Source organism: Sorex fumeus, unplaced genomic scaffold, assembly GCF_029834395.1.
Source record: "Sorex fumeus unplaced genomic scaffold, SorFum_2.1 ptg000003l, whole genome shotgun sequence".
NCBI lineage: Eukaryota > Metazoa > Chordata > Mammalia > Eulipotyphla > Soricidae > Sorex > Sorex fumeus.
Window position 1 is genome coordinate 14,427,287 of NW_026606060.1, and position 19,945 is coordinate 14,447,231.

The window sequence follows — 19,945 nt, forward strand, 5'->3', positions numbered from 1 at the left end:
AGTTGTAGACTTACAAATGTTTGTGCTTAGGTTTCAGTTATACAATGATTGAGTACCCAACCTTAACAATCTTTTCAGACCTAGATGCACTGAGAATAGAAGTGAATCACAAACAGACACGGAGAACCAAATCAAACAGCTGAGAATTAAACAACTCAATGTTTATCAACGAGTGGATAAGGAAGGAAGTCAAGGATGAAGCAAAAGATACCTCGATGCAATGAGAATAAAGACACAGGCTACCAGAACCTATGGGATGCAGCAAAATCCGTGTTAAGGGTAAAATATTTAGCTCTGCAAGCATTTCTCAGGAAGGAAGAATGGATCCACATTAAAAACTTTACCTCACAGCTCCAGAACTTAGAAAAGGATCAACAAAAGGAACCTAAATCAGGAAGAAGTAAAGAGATCATAAAACTTAGAGCAGAAATCAACAAAATGGAAAACCAAAAGCAATTTGAAAGTTAAATGAAACCAAGAGCTGGTTCTTCGAGAAAATAAATAAGATAGATAAACCACTAGCAACACTCACAAAGAAAGAGAGAGAGTGAACACTAATAAACTGAATCAAAAATGAGAAGAGGGATATAACAACGGAAACCAAAGAAATTCAAAAGATCATGGGAGACTACTTTGAAAGTCTATATGTCACATAACAAGAGAACCTAGAAGAAATGGATAAATTCCTGGATTCCTATAATCTACAAGGATTGAATCAAGAAGATGTAGAATAACTGAATGGACCTATTAATATCAAGGAACTTGAAACTGTAATCAAAAGTCTTTCCAAAAACAAAAGCCCAGGCCCAGATGGATTAACTAGCGAATTTTTCCAAACATTTAACTTATTGCCAGTTCTTCTCAAGCTTTTCCAAGAAATTGAAGAAACAGAAACTTTCCCAAACAGTTTCTATGAAGCTCATATCTCTCTAATACCAAAAGGAAACGAAGACACCACAATAAAAGAAAACTGCAGTTCAATATACCTTATGAACACGGATGCGAAGATTCTCAACAAAATACTAGCAAATAGAATTTAACAACTCTTCAAAAAGCTCCTACACCATGACCACGTGGGATTCATCCCGGGGATGTAAGGATGGTTTAACATTAGGAAATCAATCAACGTAATCCATCATATCAACAAAAGAAAAGATAAAAACCATATGATCATATCAGTAGATGCAGAGAAAGCATTTGACAATATCCCATTTATGATAAAAACCCTAGCCAAAATGGGAATAGAGGAGACTTTCCTCAATATTGCTAAAACCATCTACCACAAACAACAGCAAGCATCATTCTCAATGGGGAAAAACTGAGAGTCTTCCCGCTAAGATCAGGGACGATACTAGGAGTCCCACTCTCTCCACTACTGTTGAATATAGTACTGGAAGTACTTGAAATAGCGATTAGGCAAGAAAAAGATATTTAGGGCATCGAGGTCGGAAAAGAAGAAATCAAGCTCTCACTATTCGCAGATGATATGATACTATACGTAGGGAATCTTAAAAATTCTACCAAGAACCTCCAAGAAACAATAGATTTGTATAGTAAAGTTGCAGGCTGTAAAATAAATACCCAAAAGTCAATGGTTCCTATACACAAATAGTGTGAGAGAAGAAAATGAAATGATAAAAACAATCCCGTTCACATTTCTGCCTCAGAAAATCAATGACCTAGGAATTAGCTTAACTAAGGTCCTCCTTAAATGCTTGGAAAAACTCACTAGTGAATCCATCTGGACCTGGGCTTTTATTTTTGGGAAGAATTTTGATTACAATTTCAATTTCCCTGGTGTTAATAGGTCTACTCTGGTACTCTATATCAACTTGATTCAGCCTTGGGAGATTATAGGAATCCTGGAATTAATCCATTTCTTACAGGTTCTCTTATTTCGTGGTATACAAACTTTCGAAGTAGTCTCTGATGATTGTTTGACTTTCTTCGGTTTCTGTTGTGATATCTTCTGATTTCTGATTTGGTTTATTAGGGTTCTCTCTGTCTCTTTCTTTGTGAGTCTTGTTACTGTTTTATCTATCTTGTTTATTTACTCAAAGAACCAGCTCTTGGTTTTATTGATTTTTCAGATTGTTTGTTTGGTTTCCATGTCGTTGACTTTTGCTCTAAGTTTTATGATCTCTTTCCTTCAGCCTGGTTTGGGCTCCTTTTTTGATCCTTTTCTAAGCTATTGAGCTGTGAATTCATGTTGTTTATTTGGATCCTTTCTTCCTTCCTGAGAATTGCTTGCAGAACTATAAATTTTCCCCTTAACATGGCTTTAGCTGCATCCCACAGGGTCTGATAGCTAGTCTCTTTACTCTCATTTGCTTCCAGATATCTTTTTATTTTGTCCTTGACTTCCTTCCTGACCCACTTGTTCAACATTGAGTTGTTTAATTTCCAGGTGTTTGATTTGGTTTTCCGTGTTTGTGTTTTATTCACTTCTATTCTCAGTGTCTTGTGGTTTGAAAAGATTGTTGACACTACTTCTATATTCCTTATTGTATTAAGGTATGTTTGGTGTCATAGCACATGGTCTATTTTGGAAAATATTCCATGTGTACTGGAAAAGAATATGTATTCTTTCTTTTGAGGGTGTAAAGCCCTGTATAGGCCTATAAGCCTTTTCTCTTCTACTTCTACCTTCAAAGCCAATGTTTCCTTGCTGAGTTTTGTTCTTGTTGATCTATCCAGAGGTGATAAGGCAATGTTGAAGTCTCTGGCTACTATTGAGTTGCTACCAATGTCCTCCTTAAAATCTGTTAGCTGTTGTTTTATATATTTAGCTGTTCCCTTATTAGGTTCATATACATTTAAGAGTCTGATTTCTTCCAGTTATATGTATCCCCTGATAAATAGAAAATGGCTGTCCATTCTAATCTTTTTTAAACTAAAATTCATGTTGATGGATAACTGTATGGCCACCCAGATTTTTTTAGGGAGCTCTTTGCTAGCAGGATTGATTTCCATCCTTTAACTTTTGAGTCTGCGTTTGCTTTGACTGTTGTGATGAGTTTCTTGTAGGCAGCAGAATGTTGGGTTCTGTCTCTGAATCCATTTGGCCACTCTGTGTCTCTTAATTGGTGAATTTAGACCATTGACATTGAGAGAGATTAATGTTATGTGTTTTGTGTCATCTTTCTTTAAGGGTCTTTGTGCTTGTAGGGTTTGTCTTGCCTTATAGTAGCCCCTTTAGCCCTTCTTGTAGGTTTGTTTTTGAGTCTATGAAGTTCCTGAGCTGCTGTTTATCCACAAAATAGTGTACTATTCCTTCGAGTTTGAGTGAAATTTTAGCCGGATAGAGTATTCTTGGTGAAGCGTTCATTTCAGTGAGTTTTTTCAATATATCCCACCATTGCCTTCAGGTTTGGAGGGTTTCCTCTGATAGGTCTGCTGTAAATCTAAGGGGTGCTCCTTTGTATGTGATTTCATCCTTTGCCCTTGCTGCTTGCAGTATTGTGTCTCTATCGCGGCATCGATCATTCTAACTATGATATGTCTTGGAGTCTTTTTGTTAGGGTCTCTTTTAGCTGGTACCCTTTGGGCTCCTTGAATCTGAATGGCTGCATTGTCTAGCTCTGGCAATTTTTCAGCAATGATTTGTTTGACCATGGCTTTTTCATTTGGGATGGTTTCTCTGAGCTTCTGGTACTCCAATGATTCTAATATTATTCCTCTTGGAATTATTTCCTAGGACTCTGATTCTCTCTAGAGCTATTTTGAGGTCTCTTGCCATTGTTTGTTGTTGCCTATTGGCTTGGTTCAGCTAATTTTCGGGATCACTGATTCTGTCTTCAGCTTTGGTCATTCTACTGTTGAGGGCACAGACTGAGTGTTTTATTTTATCTATGGAATCTTTTATTTGTGACATTTCTGCTTTCATTTCTCCTGTAATTTCTATATTTTTTCTCTCATGTTACTCGATATCTGTCTGACTGTTTCATTTAGTTCATTGAATATCTTCATGACTTCATATCTGAATTCTTTCTCAGAGAGTTCCTTTAGGTGAGCAGCATATACTGAGGCTTCTGGACTCTTTTCATCTTCATCTTCACATGATAGGGATTTGCATTTTTACTTCATATGGGTGTGTAGCTATGGGGAACTGAGATGTCACACTAGATTTCTTGGTATGACTAAATTACCTGTGGCTGTGTGAGCTACAGTCCACCTAAAATTAAACCACGTCCACTTCTACCAAAGACATGCCCACTTCTGAAGAGGCCATGCCCCTCCCAGGTACCTGGTGTATGTGGGGGTATCAGCTGGGAGGGTAAGAAGACCGGCGCAGCATTGGGGATGAATAGGAAGAGGCTCAGATCTTGTGGGCCACCCAGACTCCTAGAAGACGCAAGAGGCACTTGTGTGAAGAAAGCCGATTCCCGGGTTTGTGTAGTAGTGGCTTAACTGACTTGGGATGGGAAGAAGACTGGTGCAGCATTGGGGACAAACAGGAAGAGCACTTATTTTTATTTTAGAGCAATGTTATTTTGTATAGACACAGGAAGAGAGCTTATGCTAATATGAAAGTCAAGAGACTCTGAAATATATTAACCCTTGTTGCCCATTATATTTACTTGACTTAAGCCTGTTGTCTTTAGATTGGCTTAGTTCTTTACACCCCAAAAGGTGAGTCACATCAACAGACTTGGATGGAGCTGGGGTAAGTCTTTAGCAACACTGGTTTTGTCATAGGACAGTCTAAAGGCCATAAAAATTATTTTAAGTCAAGAGGACAGTCATAGAACAAACTCTTTGTCCATGTTAAACATGACCCATTAAGAAATAACTGGATACGATCCCTACTGGGGTTAGGAAAGAGTAATCTGTCCTGAGGAATGTAGACTGGGAAATGTAGTGAGATGTCCCCAGAAGAAGTCTCCCTTTACCCTGAGTACAGATAGACCATTTTAAGGTTAATGTATGTAATACAAAATTAATCTTTTGATTTATACTTTGTTTATCAAAAATGTCTAAAATACTATTAAGAAGTAAATTTACTACAATTCTTTAAATAGTTTGCTGTGATTTTACACGTGCACAACACGTGTCTTCGATGGCCAAAGCCATCTACCCAGGTTTCTCTAAGCCTCCCTAGCAGATGAACAAAATGACAGGGACTCCAGACTGATGGTGAAAATAACCTGCTTAATGCAGAGCTGCTAGTATACTTATAGAACATCTGAAGGGGTTTGAGGGATAGAACTAGAAGTAGGTGTGATTGATCATTTACACAGGTAAAATATTTTAGCAGAGGCAATTCTATTGGGAGATTAACTCCTGAAGAGACACTCTGTCTCCCAGGACATACATATTGCATTTTTCTTTCTCTTAAGATGCACATATTAAACAGTTTACTACTTGCAGTTATTTGGATAAACACGATAAGAGATATAGATTTCAAAACTTAGTTCTTTGGACTCTGAGAGAAAGCAAGGCACTTACCATGAGTCCCAGACTAATTCCTCAGGTGAGTGCAGCTTGTCCTTCATCATGGGGGTCCTGTCTCTTAAGTTATAACAACTTGCATTAAATCACATATTTATGCTTTCTAGACTAGTCCCATTTTGATGCCTGGGTAGCTTTCCCATTTGCCCTGGGTTCATCCAGTTCCATGGTGGAAACTCACTTTTGGGGTGTTAGGAAGTAAGGCACCTGAAGTTTGATAATAAGTATCAAGTAATGATACTAATACAAATATGTTTTGAACCATGGGAACACCTGAAAGGGCAATTAGAGGCCACCCTAAAAGACTCTATCCCTCTCGGAGAGCCTGGTAAGCTACTGAGAATATCCTGCCCACACAGAGGAGCCTGGCAAGCTATCCGTGGCATATTCATTATGCCAAAACCAGAAAATACAATGGGTCTCATTCCACTGACCCAAAAAGAGACACCAATACGGTAGCATTAAGAAGGATAAGGAAGGAGGGGCTGATAAAATCTCAAGGCCAAACTAGGCTGCCAAAATGAAGAAAGACAAAAATGGTTGTTTGTACTTTCAATGCAAGTATGCTGGCATCAGATGCATCCATCGAGGACCTGATGGTACAAGCTCAAAAAATCAAGTACGGCATCATTGGTCTGACCGAGAAAAGAAGGCATCAATCACATCACACCATTTTTGACACTGCAGAAGAACTCTTCCTCAGAACATGCGACAAAAGAGGCATTGGTGATGTCGGTCCTTGTCAACATGAACTTGACCATAAGCCAATCAATATTCATTTGAATGCCTAACAAACCGAATTGGATGATTACAGTTGAATAGATGTGGCTCACTGCCGGCAGTTTCTATCTTCATTGTCTATGCAAAAACATCCAATTATAATGAAGGAAAAATTGCAAGGTTCTATATGAACCTGGAGAAGTTCTAGAAAGAAGACCACACCTTCTACAAGATCATTGTCGCTGATTTTAGTGCCAAGATAGGACCAAGAATTTCTGGTGAAGAACTCAGTATCAGGACCCATGGCCTAGAATGGAACGAACAGGGTGAGAGACTGTCTGAGTTCATCATGTCGACCAAGACCATCCATGGAAACTCATAGTTCCAGAAGGCTGAAACTAAACATTGGACTTGGGAGTCTCCCAGTGGACAGTTCCACAACAAAATTTACCACATCATATTCAATTGACGGTTTTGCCTGACTGATGTCACTGTTGTCTCAAAACACCAAATAGGATCTGACCACCATCTCCTTCATGCAAAATTCTACTTCACGGAGTGGGGAGTAAGGGCTGCAAAGTTTAAGAAGAGAACTCCCAGAACGACCACCAAGTGGGAGCTCTTTAGCACTATTGAGGCAGCATGGAAAGATGATGTCGTTGATAACATTGACGTGTAATACAATCAACTGGTTCGGCACCTCCATGATTGTGTGAGGAATGCTGAGAGATATAGACACAAAAAAGTGCCTGCCTTTAAAAAGTCTTGAGCTTATCGCCATCATGGCTTGGCAAAAACCTCAGGCATCCTCAAGCAAATGTCCAAGCTCACAAAACAGTGCAGAGAAGCGATAAAGGAAGACCTCAAATAGAGAATAGCAGCAGTGCTGGCAGATGCATCAGAAGATGGGAAAAGCATTCACAACTACCGCCTGTCCTTCACCAACTACAAGACCAAGATGACTGTCCTCCCATGTCCTGATGGATCTATCACATATTGCAGAAAGGCAATGGAGATTATTCATGACTTCTACTCGGATCTCTTCAACAACCACGTCCACCTCCTCTCATACAAAATTCTGCAGGATGAATATGTCATACCCAATGTTCTCCCTTCCAAAATCCAACACGCCATTTCATCGGTAAAGAATTAACAGCACCAGGCTCAGACAAGGTCAGACCCGAACACCTGAAAGATCTTCCGTCAGTACTCATCAACACACTGGCTCGGCTCTTCACATGCTACTTGTCTGAATTGTCTGAATGCATGGTTCCCTCCCAGCAGAAAACCAGAAGGACTGTACTACTGTACAAAAAAGGAGACACCATGAAATTAGCAACTATCATCTGATCTGCCTATTGTCTGTCATCTACAAGCTATTCACTCAAGTCTTCCTGAATAGGATTGGCAGAACACTAGATGAAGGACAACCATGTGAACAAGCTGGGTTCCACAAAGGATTCAGCATGATCAACCATGTAAACACGATAACCAAGCTCACTGAGGTTTCTTAGGAGTTCAAAATGCCGCTCTGTCTAACGTTCATTGATTTAAAGAAGTCCTTTGATTCTGTTGAGATGGACGCAGTCATCGAAGCCCCAGCCAAACAGGGCATTCAAACTCAATACATCGGGATCCTCTGTGAGCTGTATTATGGATTCAGTACCAGAATCTCACCATTGTACAAAGAATTGGTCGTCCATGTCAAGAGAGGGGTTCGTCAAGGTGATACCATTTCACCAAAACTCTTCAGTGCCACCCTCAGGAACATCATGCAACAATTGAAATTGGAAGATAGGAGAGTGAAGATAGACGGCGGCAACTACACTACCGCCGGTTTGCTGATAACATCATTCTAATAACACCAAACATTAGTCAAGCAGCACAAATGCTGGCCAACTTGGACCATGAGTATGGAATGGTCAGACTACAGTTGAATCTCACAAAGACAATGTTTATGAGAAACAGTCTTGTTCCTGACGTTCCATTCACTCTCAATGGAATGAACATCTCCGAATGCAAGTTATATGTACCTAGGTTCAGAAGTCAATATGACGAATGACCTAGCACCTGAGTTGTGCAGGAGGAAGAGAGCAGCTTGAAACGCATTCAAGAGCGTCAAAGAAATATCTAAGAGGATGAAGAACTTCCAGCTCTGGGAGCATGTCTTCGATTCCACAGTTCTTCCTGCATTAACATACGCCTCAGAGACCTGGGCCCTACAAAAACAGGATGAGAACTCTATTCAGGTCTCCCAGAGAGGAATAAAAAGAGCTATGTTTGGAGTATCACACATCCCTTTGTCAAGACCCTGAATGATTGGTTTGAGGCTCTTTGTGTTCCTAGAATGAGCAGACACCATTAGGCTACATTAGCACGTGATAGGGAAGAATGGAGTGCTACTGGCACCCACTCGAACAAATCGAGGAGTATCATGATGTCAAGTGATCAAGTGATCAAGTAATGATAATGGATGCCCAGGATTAAATATATTTAAGAGTCAATCAAGTCCCAAGTATTAGGAACACAGAACTAACAGTCTTTTTTGTTTAAATAAAGAACATTGTTCTATAGGAAAATATGAAAAGGCTATAGGGGAAATAGATAGGCAATTCATTAAAAATACAGAGTTCAGAATTACCAGAAAGTTGGGGGTATGGTGCTACCAGCAGATCAACCTGTATTTGTGGGGTGAGTGCATCAGCAGCCTGGTGGTGCCTTCAGACTTCCAGATACCCCATAATTGCTGCTGTGCCTTTGACCAGACCCCAACAACTTGCGCCCAAGTTTTCCAAGAAGTTAAGTGGCCAAAAGTTAGGTATGTGGAAGACACACCCACAAACCATCTTCGATTCAGCTATATAGCACTGTAGCACTGTAGTACCATTGTTCATCGATTTGTTCGAGTGAACACCATTTACGTCTCCAATGTGAGAATTGTTGTTACTGTTTTTGGCATATTGAATACTACACAGGTAGCTTGTCAGGCGCTGCTATATAATCTCATCATTGGCCTTATTTTAGAGACCCATGAATCTCAAAAGAGATCAAAAGATGCAGTTAGGGCCTGTAGTGCAGAGGTAGACGGGAACCCATGACTGAGAGCTCCAGGCTCAGTTGGATCAGGACTGGGCCTCCCCCCCTGGTCCCCGGTTTTCCAGTAGCTTGACAATCAAACCCACAGACTGCCCCCAACGCCTTGTAATCTCATCAATGTCCAAGACCCAGGAACTATGAACTAAAATTCCTGAAAGAGAGCACCGCAGGTCGTTCTAATCTCATGCCTGGCTGTCTTCACTGAGATACTCCAGAAGGAGGCGGGTGAGAACCTTTCCCGCCCCAAAAGAACCCAGCTCCGGCAGCCAAAAACCTCCACAACCTGACTGCTGCCACATTCAAGGCTGCTCCCTACGTGCTCGGGCCAAGCCTCACGATGAGTGAACATATTCCGGGACACATCATAAAACACTCCCTATCTATTCTCCATAATTACCACACCACATTTGATGGGGTTCAAATAGTAGGCAACAAATCATAGAGGGAAATATATATATATATATATATGCATATATACATGTTTTCAGATATATATGCCAAAGCTCACATCACTCAAACTTTAACAACGGGTTAGTGATATCCTCTAGTGTGTCTTAATGGTTCCTGCCAAAATAGAACAATCTTCACACTGTTTCCTATATGAACACATTTTTTGCAAGCATGTTCAGCAGTTCTTCATAACAGTCAATATGAAATATATTATTTTGATTCTGTTTTGGGACAGGGATTGGTGTTTGGGATGGAAACATCCTGAATTTGGTATTGGGAAGGTGTAATGGTGATGGCATTGGTGTTTGAATATTGAATGTAATCAAACATTGTAACTAACTTATAAATTAAAAAAAAAACTAATGTGAAGTTCATGCCCAATTCAATCAGCTTAATCAATGGCTGAATATATAGCAGTGCTCCTACATTATAAAAAAAAGAGTTACCAGTCAGTTTTGATTTATAAATAACCAAGACTTACTGACTTGGGGAACTGTGACAATGAGAGGGAAGCACAAAGGAAGATTAAAGATAACCTCAGGAGATTAGGGGTGCTCATAAGCATCTATGGGAGGAGAAAAAAAGGGCAATTCACTGATGAAGCCTAAAACACTTAAGGTTAATATCCAGCAGTTTAGCAACAAAAGAAAGGAGAAAGCAATAGATTCTTAGATGGAATTCCACATCTGGACGGATTTCCAATAATAGAGTGCTTAAGCCCTTAGATGGAATACTATCCTAGGAGAGGTGTATTTCCTAGGATAATTTCCCCTGAAGGAGAGTCTTTACCTCTGTTCTTTGCTTATATTAATGTTCAGCCACACCTATGTGTAACTGCTGCCCTCCACCGTACATGATTTCTATATATTAATAATAATTCTGATTAATTTGAATAAAGTTGTCATTGACTGCTAGACTGTAGACCTATTCCTTTATCCATCAGGTAGGAGAAGGGTCATTGGCTCAGAATGCACCAAGGAACCCGTATCATGGTGGATCGGTGACTCAGACACTGGCTAAACACCTTCCCATCACTCTCAAGTTAATTATTGCTACAAAAATTATAAAATAAAAGCCATGTTTTTCCATCTCTTTTTTTCTTTTCTATGTTACCTTTTCACATTTCTCCATGTTACAGAAACTTAATGGTGTCTGTTATAAAGTTGTTGCACTGTCACACTGTTGCACTATTGTCCAGTTGTTCAATGGTTTTCTCAAGCAGGCACCAGTATCATCTCATTCATCCCTATCACTTGCTAATGTAGCCCAATGGCATCTGCTCCCTTCAGAAACACAAAGTGGGACTTGTTGTTACTGTTTTTGGTATATCAATTACTCCATGAGTATCTTTCCAGGCTCTGCAGTGCATGTGGGCAGGGCACTCTCAGTAGCTTGCTGTGCTCTCTTAAAGGGATAGAGGGATCACATCTGGGTCAGCCGCTTGCAAGGCAAGTGCCTTACCCCCTGTGCTATCGCTCTAGCCCAGTTGTCTATTATTTTCTTTGAATTGTGGTATCATGATTTATAGTGGTATTAAGATTTTAGGAATGCAATATTACTTTTCTAGCTTTGGTCATTTTGTTTGTCTAAGTGTCTTCACATGTGTCTTTTCAAAATAGCTTTTATGAATTAATTTAGGCATCATGATTAACAATACTGTTAATAACAATTCAGGAATACAATTTTGCTAATCTATACTCAACAGGAGAGCAACAGCGTTTCTTCCCTCTACTGGTGTCTCTGGATACCATGTGAATTTCACACTCTCTTCCACCCTGCGTCTATGTCCCCACTTAGCAAATAGTTCTGTAGGAAGACTCTCAGTGTATACTATCATTTTTTGTCCTTGTTAGTTTCTTTTCACCCCTTACAATGTTTCTTTTTACTGCATTTGTCCTCCTCCGACTAATTCAATATTTGTCCTCCTTTGACTCATTTTTATCAGCATAACATACCCTCTTGTTCTACCCATGTTGTACGCTGTAACACAGTAGCACTGTCCTCCGATTGTTCATCAATTTCTCAAACGGGCACCAGTAAAATCTCCACTGTAAGATTTGTTGTTACTGTTTTTGGCATATCGACTACACCACAGGGAGCTTTCCAAGCTTTGCCCTGTGGGCAGAATACTCTTGGTAGCTTGCTGGGCTCTCCAAGAGGGATGGGGAAATCACACCCAGGTTGGCCTCATACAAGGCAAATGCCCTACCCACTGTGCTATAGCTCCAGTCCATAATATTACTTCAATTCACTTCATCACTTGACATCTCATTATTCATCAATTTGCTCGAGCGGGTGCCAATAGCATCTCCATACACCCCTGTCCCGTGCTAGTGTAGACTAATGGCACCTGCTCACTCCGGGAACACAAAAAACCCTCAAACCAATCATTCAAGGTTTTGACAAAGAAGTTTCACCATCTCGTAGGTGGGCAGCCACACAATTCTTTGACGTCCTGTGGAATCCAGTCAGTAACGGCTCCAGTCCAGTGGTTGTCTCCAAATCGCATTATGTGTCCAGCAATCTGATTTTCAACACCTTGGCAAATGAGACAATGTCCCTAATTCTCAATTGTCATCGACATTGAGAACTCAGGATTCTTTCTCTCACTTGAGTGAAGCATCCAAGCATAGCTCTTTCAATTCATCTTTGGGAGACGCGAATAGCATTCTCATCCTGTTTTCATAGGGCCCAGGTCTCTGAGGTGTATGTTAATGCAAGAAGAACAGTGGAATCGAAGAGATGTGCGCAGAGCCAGAGTTCTTCATCCTTTAGCTATTTCTTCGACACTCTTGAAGGCTTTCCAAGACACTCTCTTCCTCCTGCACAACTCAGGTGCCAGGTCATTCATTATGTTCAGTTATCGACCTAAATACACATAACTGTTGCATTCAGAGATGTTCAGTCCACTGAGAGCGAAAAATTGTCTTCATGAGATTCAGCTGCAGTCCAACCTTTCCACACTCACGGTCAAAGTCGGCCAGCATTTGTGCCACTTGGCTAATATTTGGTGTTATTAGAATGATGTTATCATTGAAGTGCAGGTGATGTAGTTGCCGACAATCTATCTTCACTCCCATTCCTTCCCATTCTAGTTGTCACCTGATGTTCTTAAGGGTACCACTGAAGAGTTTCGGTGAAATGGTATCACACTGCAAAACCCCTCTCTTGACATGGGTGATCACATCCTTGTAGAATGGTGAGATCCTGGTAGTAAATCCGTAATACATCTCATGGAAGATCCTATTGTATTAAGTTTGAATGCCCTGTTTGGCTAGGGCTTCGATGACCACTTCAGTCTCAACAGAATCAAAGGCCTTCTTTAAATCAATGAATGTTAGGCAGAGTGGTATCTTGAAATCCCAAGAAATCTCAATGAGCTTGGCTACTGTGTGGATATGGTCAATCGTGCTGAATTCTTTTTGGAACCCATAGAACTACTATCCTATTAAATTCCAATTTTTCAGATGTCCAAAACGTTTTTGAAGGTTTTCTTCAAGTGAGGAAGATAATACTTACTATGTTTCTTAGTGGACTATGTTGCTAGTTTTGACTAACAAATTTATAACTTTGTTAGTCATAAATTAAGAGGTAATAAAAAGTATTACCTGAAGATTGTCTGGCAATTCAGAATATCCTCCATAACCAGTATTCATGGTAATAGTTACAAAACAGTTTGGATTGAGTTTAAGTTCCGTTCCCTCAAAATTAAACACTTCCAGTTTCTGCTGAATGGCTCTCTGAATGCAAAGGATCTGCTGAGCTACCACAGAAAATACTTCAAGCTCAATTCATTTAAACTCATCAAAGCAAGCCAAAACTCCAGAAGAAGCCAATCCTCTAAAAAAACTAAAGTAAGATTACTTTGGTATGTTATTGTATTATTTATTTTTAATAATAATTAAAAAATTAAAAACTAACTTTAATTAATTTACAATTTTAATTAATAAAAATAAAATAATTTGATGATTTAAATAATTATTAATTTTATTTATTGTTATTGTAATAAAATAATAATTATTTTATTGCATGTATTTAATATTATGTTAGCTTCCAGTAGCTAGGCATTATACGTACCAACTGCACCAGCTGCCTTGTAATCCCATCAATGGTCAAGACCCAGAGACTATAAAACTCAGCTCCTGGGAGAGAACAATGCTGAGTCCCCTGCCCCTGTGCCTGGCTGTCCTCACAGGGGTCCCTTGGAGGGGAGCAGGTTGAGTTTCACTTCCCTCCATGAGCAGAGCCTTGGCAGCTGAAGACCTCCACAATCAGCCACAGTCATGCTGAGGACCGCTTTTCACATGCTTGATGAGCCTCATGCATGAAGGAACTGGCACAGGAACACAGGTGTGTGGGACCCAGGACTGAGATTTCCAATCCTGCTCAGATCAGGACTGGGTCTTCTCCACCCAGATCCCTCATCTTCTAGTAGCTAGACAGTTACACCCACCAACTGCTCCTGGTGCCATGTAATCCCATCAATGGCCAAGACCCAGAGACTATAAAACCCAGCTCCTGGAAGCTAGACCTTTTATTGTCTAGTTTTCGCTCTTGAAGAACCCAGCAGGCTACCGAGAGTATCCTCCCTGCATGGCAGAGACTGGCAAGCTCTCTGTGGCATATTCGATATGCCAAAACCCAGTAACAATGATGAGTCTCATTCCCATGACCCTGAAGGAGCCTCCAATGTGGCACTTGCTAAAATCTCAGGGCTAGGATGAATGGAAACGTTACTGGTGCCTGCTCTAGGAAATGGACCAACAATGGGATTACATTGATACAGTGAATAAATTTTATTTTTGCGTAGGAAAGAAAATTATTTGCCAAAATAAATATTTAACTTACATTAAATTGTTACAGAACATTGATAGGTGCCTTCTACTTAAACCTTGGAGGTGTACCTGAGGGGCCAGCAGGCACTGGAAAAACTGAAACTACTAAGGACCTCTCTAAAACTCTTTGCTGTACAGTGTGCAGTGTTCAACTGTTCAAATGGATTAGATGATATAGCAGTGGGAAAGATAAAGTTGCAAAGCAAATGTAGCAAATCGAATTGAGAAAGTAGTATAGAAGCCAACTAAACTCAACAAACAAAAACAATAATACAGAAAACTCAGGTTGCAAAAAACAGCTTAGTAAATACTTAGACAAGGATTTAACAATCCCAACCCCATGAGCTATAGCAATTTTCACATAAAAATTGATTTTATACTTATTGATTTTAATATTGGGCTTTGCTATTTAATCAGTTTCAGTTCTAGAATTATATCAACAGTTGTGGCTTTAACCTTTGTTGAAAAATGAATCACAAAAAATTTAAACCTTGGTTTCAGAAGTAGAAACATAATTTTTAATCCATGGATTTAGTAACTAATTTTCAATTTAATAGAAGTTAAATCCATGTTATAGTGAACAAAATATTTCAAGTTTTCTTTCTTCTTTTTCACATAAATATTATATTTTAAAATAAAGCATGGATTTATGACTTAAATTTTTAATCACATTTGGGCAAGGAAAGTCCTAGACCCAGTAGGTAATGGTGAAGTTACTACACTGCTGGAGAGAATGCATGTTTCACATGCATTTTAAGCTCAAAGAGCTAAGCCTTGGAGACAGACAAACCTATATGGATCTATCATCTATCACTAGATTGGAGAACAGGAAGCAGATAAAGAAGAGAAACTTTTAAGTTCATGCAACCTACATCTTATCTGCTCACCTACATGACAGGTGATCACTGAAAACTGTGTTTACCTTTAGAAAACAGGTAGGCTTCCTAGTCATATAAAATAAAACACGTGTAGGTTTTGTGATCATATAAATAAAATTTACTTTTACTGTTAACAATTAGGCCAAGACATTGGTAACAGAACACTACTGTCTACTGATAAACAGCTAATACTTATACAGAAAAGACATTACACAAATAATATTTTTTCAAACATCAGGTATTTTCATAAGAGCAGTGAAGGCAGAAAAGTGGATGAAATGTGCTTTCCAGCTTAAACTACAAATTACATGTTGGCAATTGTACCAAATGAGCCTCACTATATCTCTGGTATCATCTGTTGCGCTATAAAATCCATTCAAATTTTTAGAGTACTAAAATCTTTACTTTGTCATCTCATTATAGATATCAACTCTATTTTTCCTCAGGCAGGTAGTCCTCCTGATATATGTGAATAACAATACTTTGGGAGGGGTGGTGGCAAGTTTGTTCTAAGGGATTTCTTTCTGAACAGCAGCCATTATTAGAGGAGAATCCTGTTTCCTGCAACAAACAATCATTTGTTGTTTCAGGAACAGGTACAAACACTGGAGGAGCAGTCAATCTGTCAGCACTTGATACCTTGTTCTCTCTTTGACTACATTTCTGAGTCTGTTTTGCTTCATCCATTAGGTTTATAAGAAGCTCAACTTTCGCTCTGAGGACTTTGAGTGTTGCTTGATCCATGAAATTGGACAGCTTAATTTTATTCTGTTGCTTAATTTTCTTTTATTCTCATAGCATTCCATAATCTCTATTTATTCTTTGGGTTTGCAAAAGATAACCTTTTTCAATGTTGAACTCTTCTTCTGTCTTGGTATCAATCCATTCTGCTTTTTTCATTGACTTCTTATTCAATAAAAGAGACCAATAAGCATTTAAATACAGAAAGTATATACCTAGTCATAGTGAATTTTGAGTTCCAATCTTTACAATCAACATATAGATAAAACACACTGCATGTAGTAATTATGGGTATAATGTGAATGTTAATTTTGGGGGAGGATGTGTTTGGACCACATGCAGTGGTGCTCAAAGTTACTTGGCTCTGAGCTTAGGGATCACTCCTGGCAAGCTTGAGAACCATATGAGGTGCTGAGAAAGAAGTCTGGGTCTGCTGTATGCAAGGCAAGTACCCTACCTATACCATTTCTATGGCTCTTAATAAATGTTATAAATATTTGGTAAGAAAAATACAAATAAAATAAATCCAGAGGTAAAGTTGAAGAAAATGTGGCCAACTAAGTAAATTTTAGATGATATTACATGTAGATGCACAAAAAGTATTTGATAGAGCTCAATTATGATAAAAACTGTCAAAATAAGATAATAGAAGGGTCACATATTACAAGCCTGCAGGTCTTATTATTTTCAATGGTGAATATCTGAAAGTCTTTCCTCTGAGATTTGGGCATTAGACAAATATGTCTATAGTCACAACATTATTGAACATAATATTTGAAGCTCTTACCATAGCAATTAGGCAAGAAAGAATTATTACACAGATTAAAATTGGAAATATATTTAATTATTACTATTTCAAGATGATATTATATCATGCTTGGGAGCATTTAAAGCCTTCACCATGAAGCTACGAGAAATAAATAAACCTACACGGTGAGGTATTAGGCTAAAAAATCAATATGCAAAAATCTGTTGCATTATTATATGAAATTAATGTGGGAGAAGAGAGATACATCATCTATGCATACAATATATATTCACAATTCACAATTGTTCTCAATTGAATCAAATAGCTGAGATGCAATGATGATGCTGAAACACAAACAGAGTAGACTATGAATCACTTATAAAAATAAGAAGACACAAGGAAATGGAAACAGATTTCTTCTTCATGGTTTGGAAGAAGTATAAGCATTAGAATAAACACTACCCAAACCACTATACTTATTCAGTATAGCCATTATAAAGAGTCCATGGTATTATTTTAGGGACATGTGTCAAACACTTATAAAGTATATATGGAATAATAAAATTTCCTAAATTGTCAAAGCAATCCAAGGAAAAAGGATGTGAGGCCCAGAATTTTCTAACTCTAAATTATACTATACATCTATAGCAATCAAAACTGTGGTATTGTGTGAGTTTCCAAAAGAAAGTGAGTGGACACACAGGACTTGAGAGTTTGGTGGCCAGAGCAGTTTCCTAGCTAGCCCAAGGCAATGGATAGATGAAAGATGGGGGAAAAGAGAATCAGGTCCTGGAACAGGATGGACTCAGGGCAAGCTGGTCGGTAATTTGTTTCTCTCTCCTCCCCAGTATGGTTTGACCTCTCCCTTTGCAGCACAATCATAGTTGTAGTTTTGTTTTAGTCCCAGTTATCTTTGCTCCATCATCCTAGTTTTCCTCTTAAACCTCAAAGTCCTCTACCCCTCTTACCCCTTATGGCATAGATCTATAGAAATCATGAAGGGTTCACATAGGTAGGGTTGAACACTGTTATAACAACAGAGGTAAAGTCACTCTTTCAGGAGAAAATCTAGGGAACTAACTCAAGGACGAAATCTCATCTGAGGCTTCAGCACTCCAGATTACTAGGAAATCCACTCAAGGGTGGGATTCCATCCACAGTGTATTGCTTTAGTCTTTCCTCTAATAGTAATCCATTTAAATAATCATAGAGAATTTACTTCTTATAATATTTCTAGTGATTTTGTAGGAACACAGTAAGAGATATATTGAGCTTAACACAGTAAGAGATATATTGAGAGTAAAGGTTGACTCTTCCTGGGCACATCTCAATATATATATATATATATATATATATATATATATATATATCAGAAACAGTCCTCAGACCAGGTTAGTCTTTCCTAACCCCAGCAGTGTCCTTATTCAGTTACTTCTTTTTTGGATAATGTCAGAGTTTGTCCCATGGCCGTGCTCTTAACTTATTATACTTGTGGTGCTTAGCTTGTCCCCTTTTGATGCCAGGGTAGCTTACAGCTTGCCCTGGGTCCATCCAGTTTCTTCTTTGGGACCCTCCTTTCAGGGGTGTTAGGAAGCAAGGACAATTGAAGCTTGAGTCAGGTGAATATGATGGATGCCCAGGAGTAAATATTATTTGGAGTCAATTAACTCCCAAGTTACAAAAGCATAGCATCAGCTGTCTTCCTGTGTCTATACAAAACCATGCAAATGACATAAAGGAAAGAGAAAATGCAATATAGGATTATTTGTGCTTTATGGAATTGGGTGGGCCTCCGGGGCACTGTTGTGAGAGTGGCTCAATAAACCTAAGCTTCCTGCGGGAGGTGCAAGGACAACCCAAAGTTACCTAACAGTAATGGAATAAAGACAAACACTAAAATCAACACATGTGGTGAGAATATAACCCTCATTCACTTCTGTAAATATCTGATAACTATGGGAAAAGACCTCTCAAAATATTGAAAGTAAAGGTGTCATGTGATCCACTATTTCTGCTCTATGTCATCAACCCCACAGGCATAAAAATATAGATTCAAAAGTATACTTGCATTTATATATATGTTGCAGTGCTAGTTACAATAAGAAAAAACATAAAAAACCCACATGTCCAATAAGGGAGGAGTAACTAAAGTGTAATGTGTATATACACACATAATATTCCATTATATATATACATATAAACATATGCATATATTCTAATGCACATATATATGTATGCAGGTATATAATGGGATATTATTATAAATGGGTCGAATAAATGATTATTTAATATATTTTTTCTCTTTATCACTTTACTCATATTTTGGGAAAAATTGTTTGAAACTCAAGACATACAAATTACTTTCTGTTAATTGGAAGTAGCACTGTAGTACTGTTCTCCTGTTGTACATCGATTTACTAGAGCAGGCCCAGTAACGTCTCCATTGTGAGACTTGTTACTGTGTTTGACATATCAAATACATCACGGGTAGCTTGCCAGGCTTTGCCATGCAGGCAAGATACTCTCGGTAGCTTGAACGATATTTGAACGATAATTTGAACGATACAGAGAAGATTAGCATGGCCCCTGTGCAAGGATGAAATGCAAAATTAGAACTAGTTAGCAAAAAATTCCATTTCCATCTTTAGCAAATAGTCAAAATAATAAGGGCAACTAAAAAGTTATTTTCTAATGATAGATTAGTCATTTGAGAGAAAACTTTTTGCTTATTCCAGAAAAACTGAGTAACAAGATAATAGTTTATAGCTAAGAAGATTGGCAAATTTTCCTACAAGGGAGAAAACTTTAGAGACTATATTGTCACTTTCAAACTTTTCTGTTCTTTTGTTGAACAAACGTAGTGAGTTATAGAGAATATATGATTAATAAGCATGTCTGAATCCCAATACAACTTTATATAAAGAACTGGTAGGCCATAGTTGGCTTATGTTTGCTAATCCGTGCTTTAGTTAGCTAGCTATTTTTGTAGTATCAGGAGCAGAACTCAGTTCTATAGCACATAAGAC

At 38.6% G+C, this 19,945-nt stretch overlaps 1 non-coding gene across 1 annotated transcript; it reads left to right on the top strand.

The window, feature by feature from the left end:
* The first annotated feature begins 19,446 nt into the window (after positions 1-19,446).
* On the top strand, positions 19,447-19,551 carry LOC130029155 (U6 spliceosomal RNA). Its single transcript, XR_008793284.1, has one exon. It is a non-coding gene; the product is annotated as a U6 spliceosomal RNA (small nuclear RNA).
* Positions 19,552-19,945: the final 394 nt, after the last annotated feature.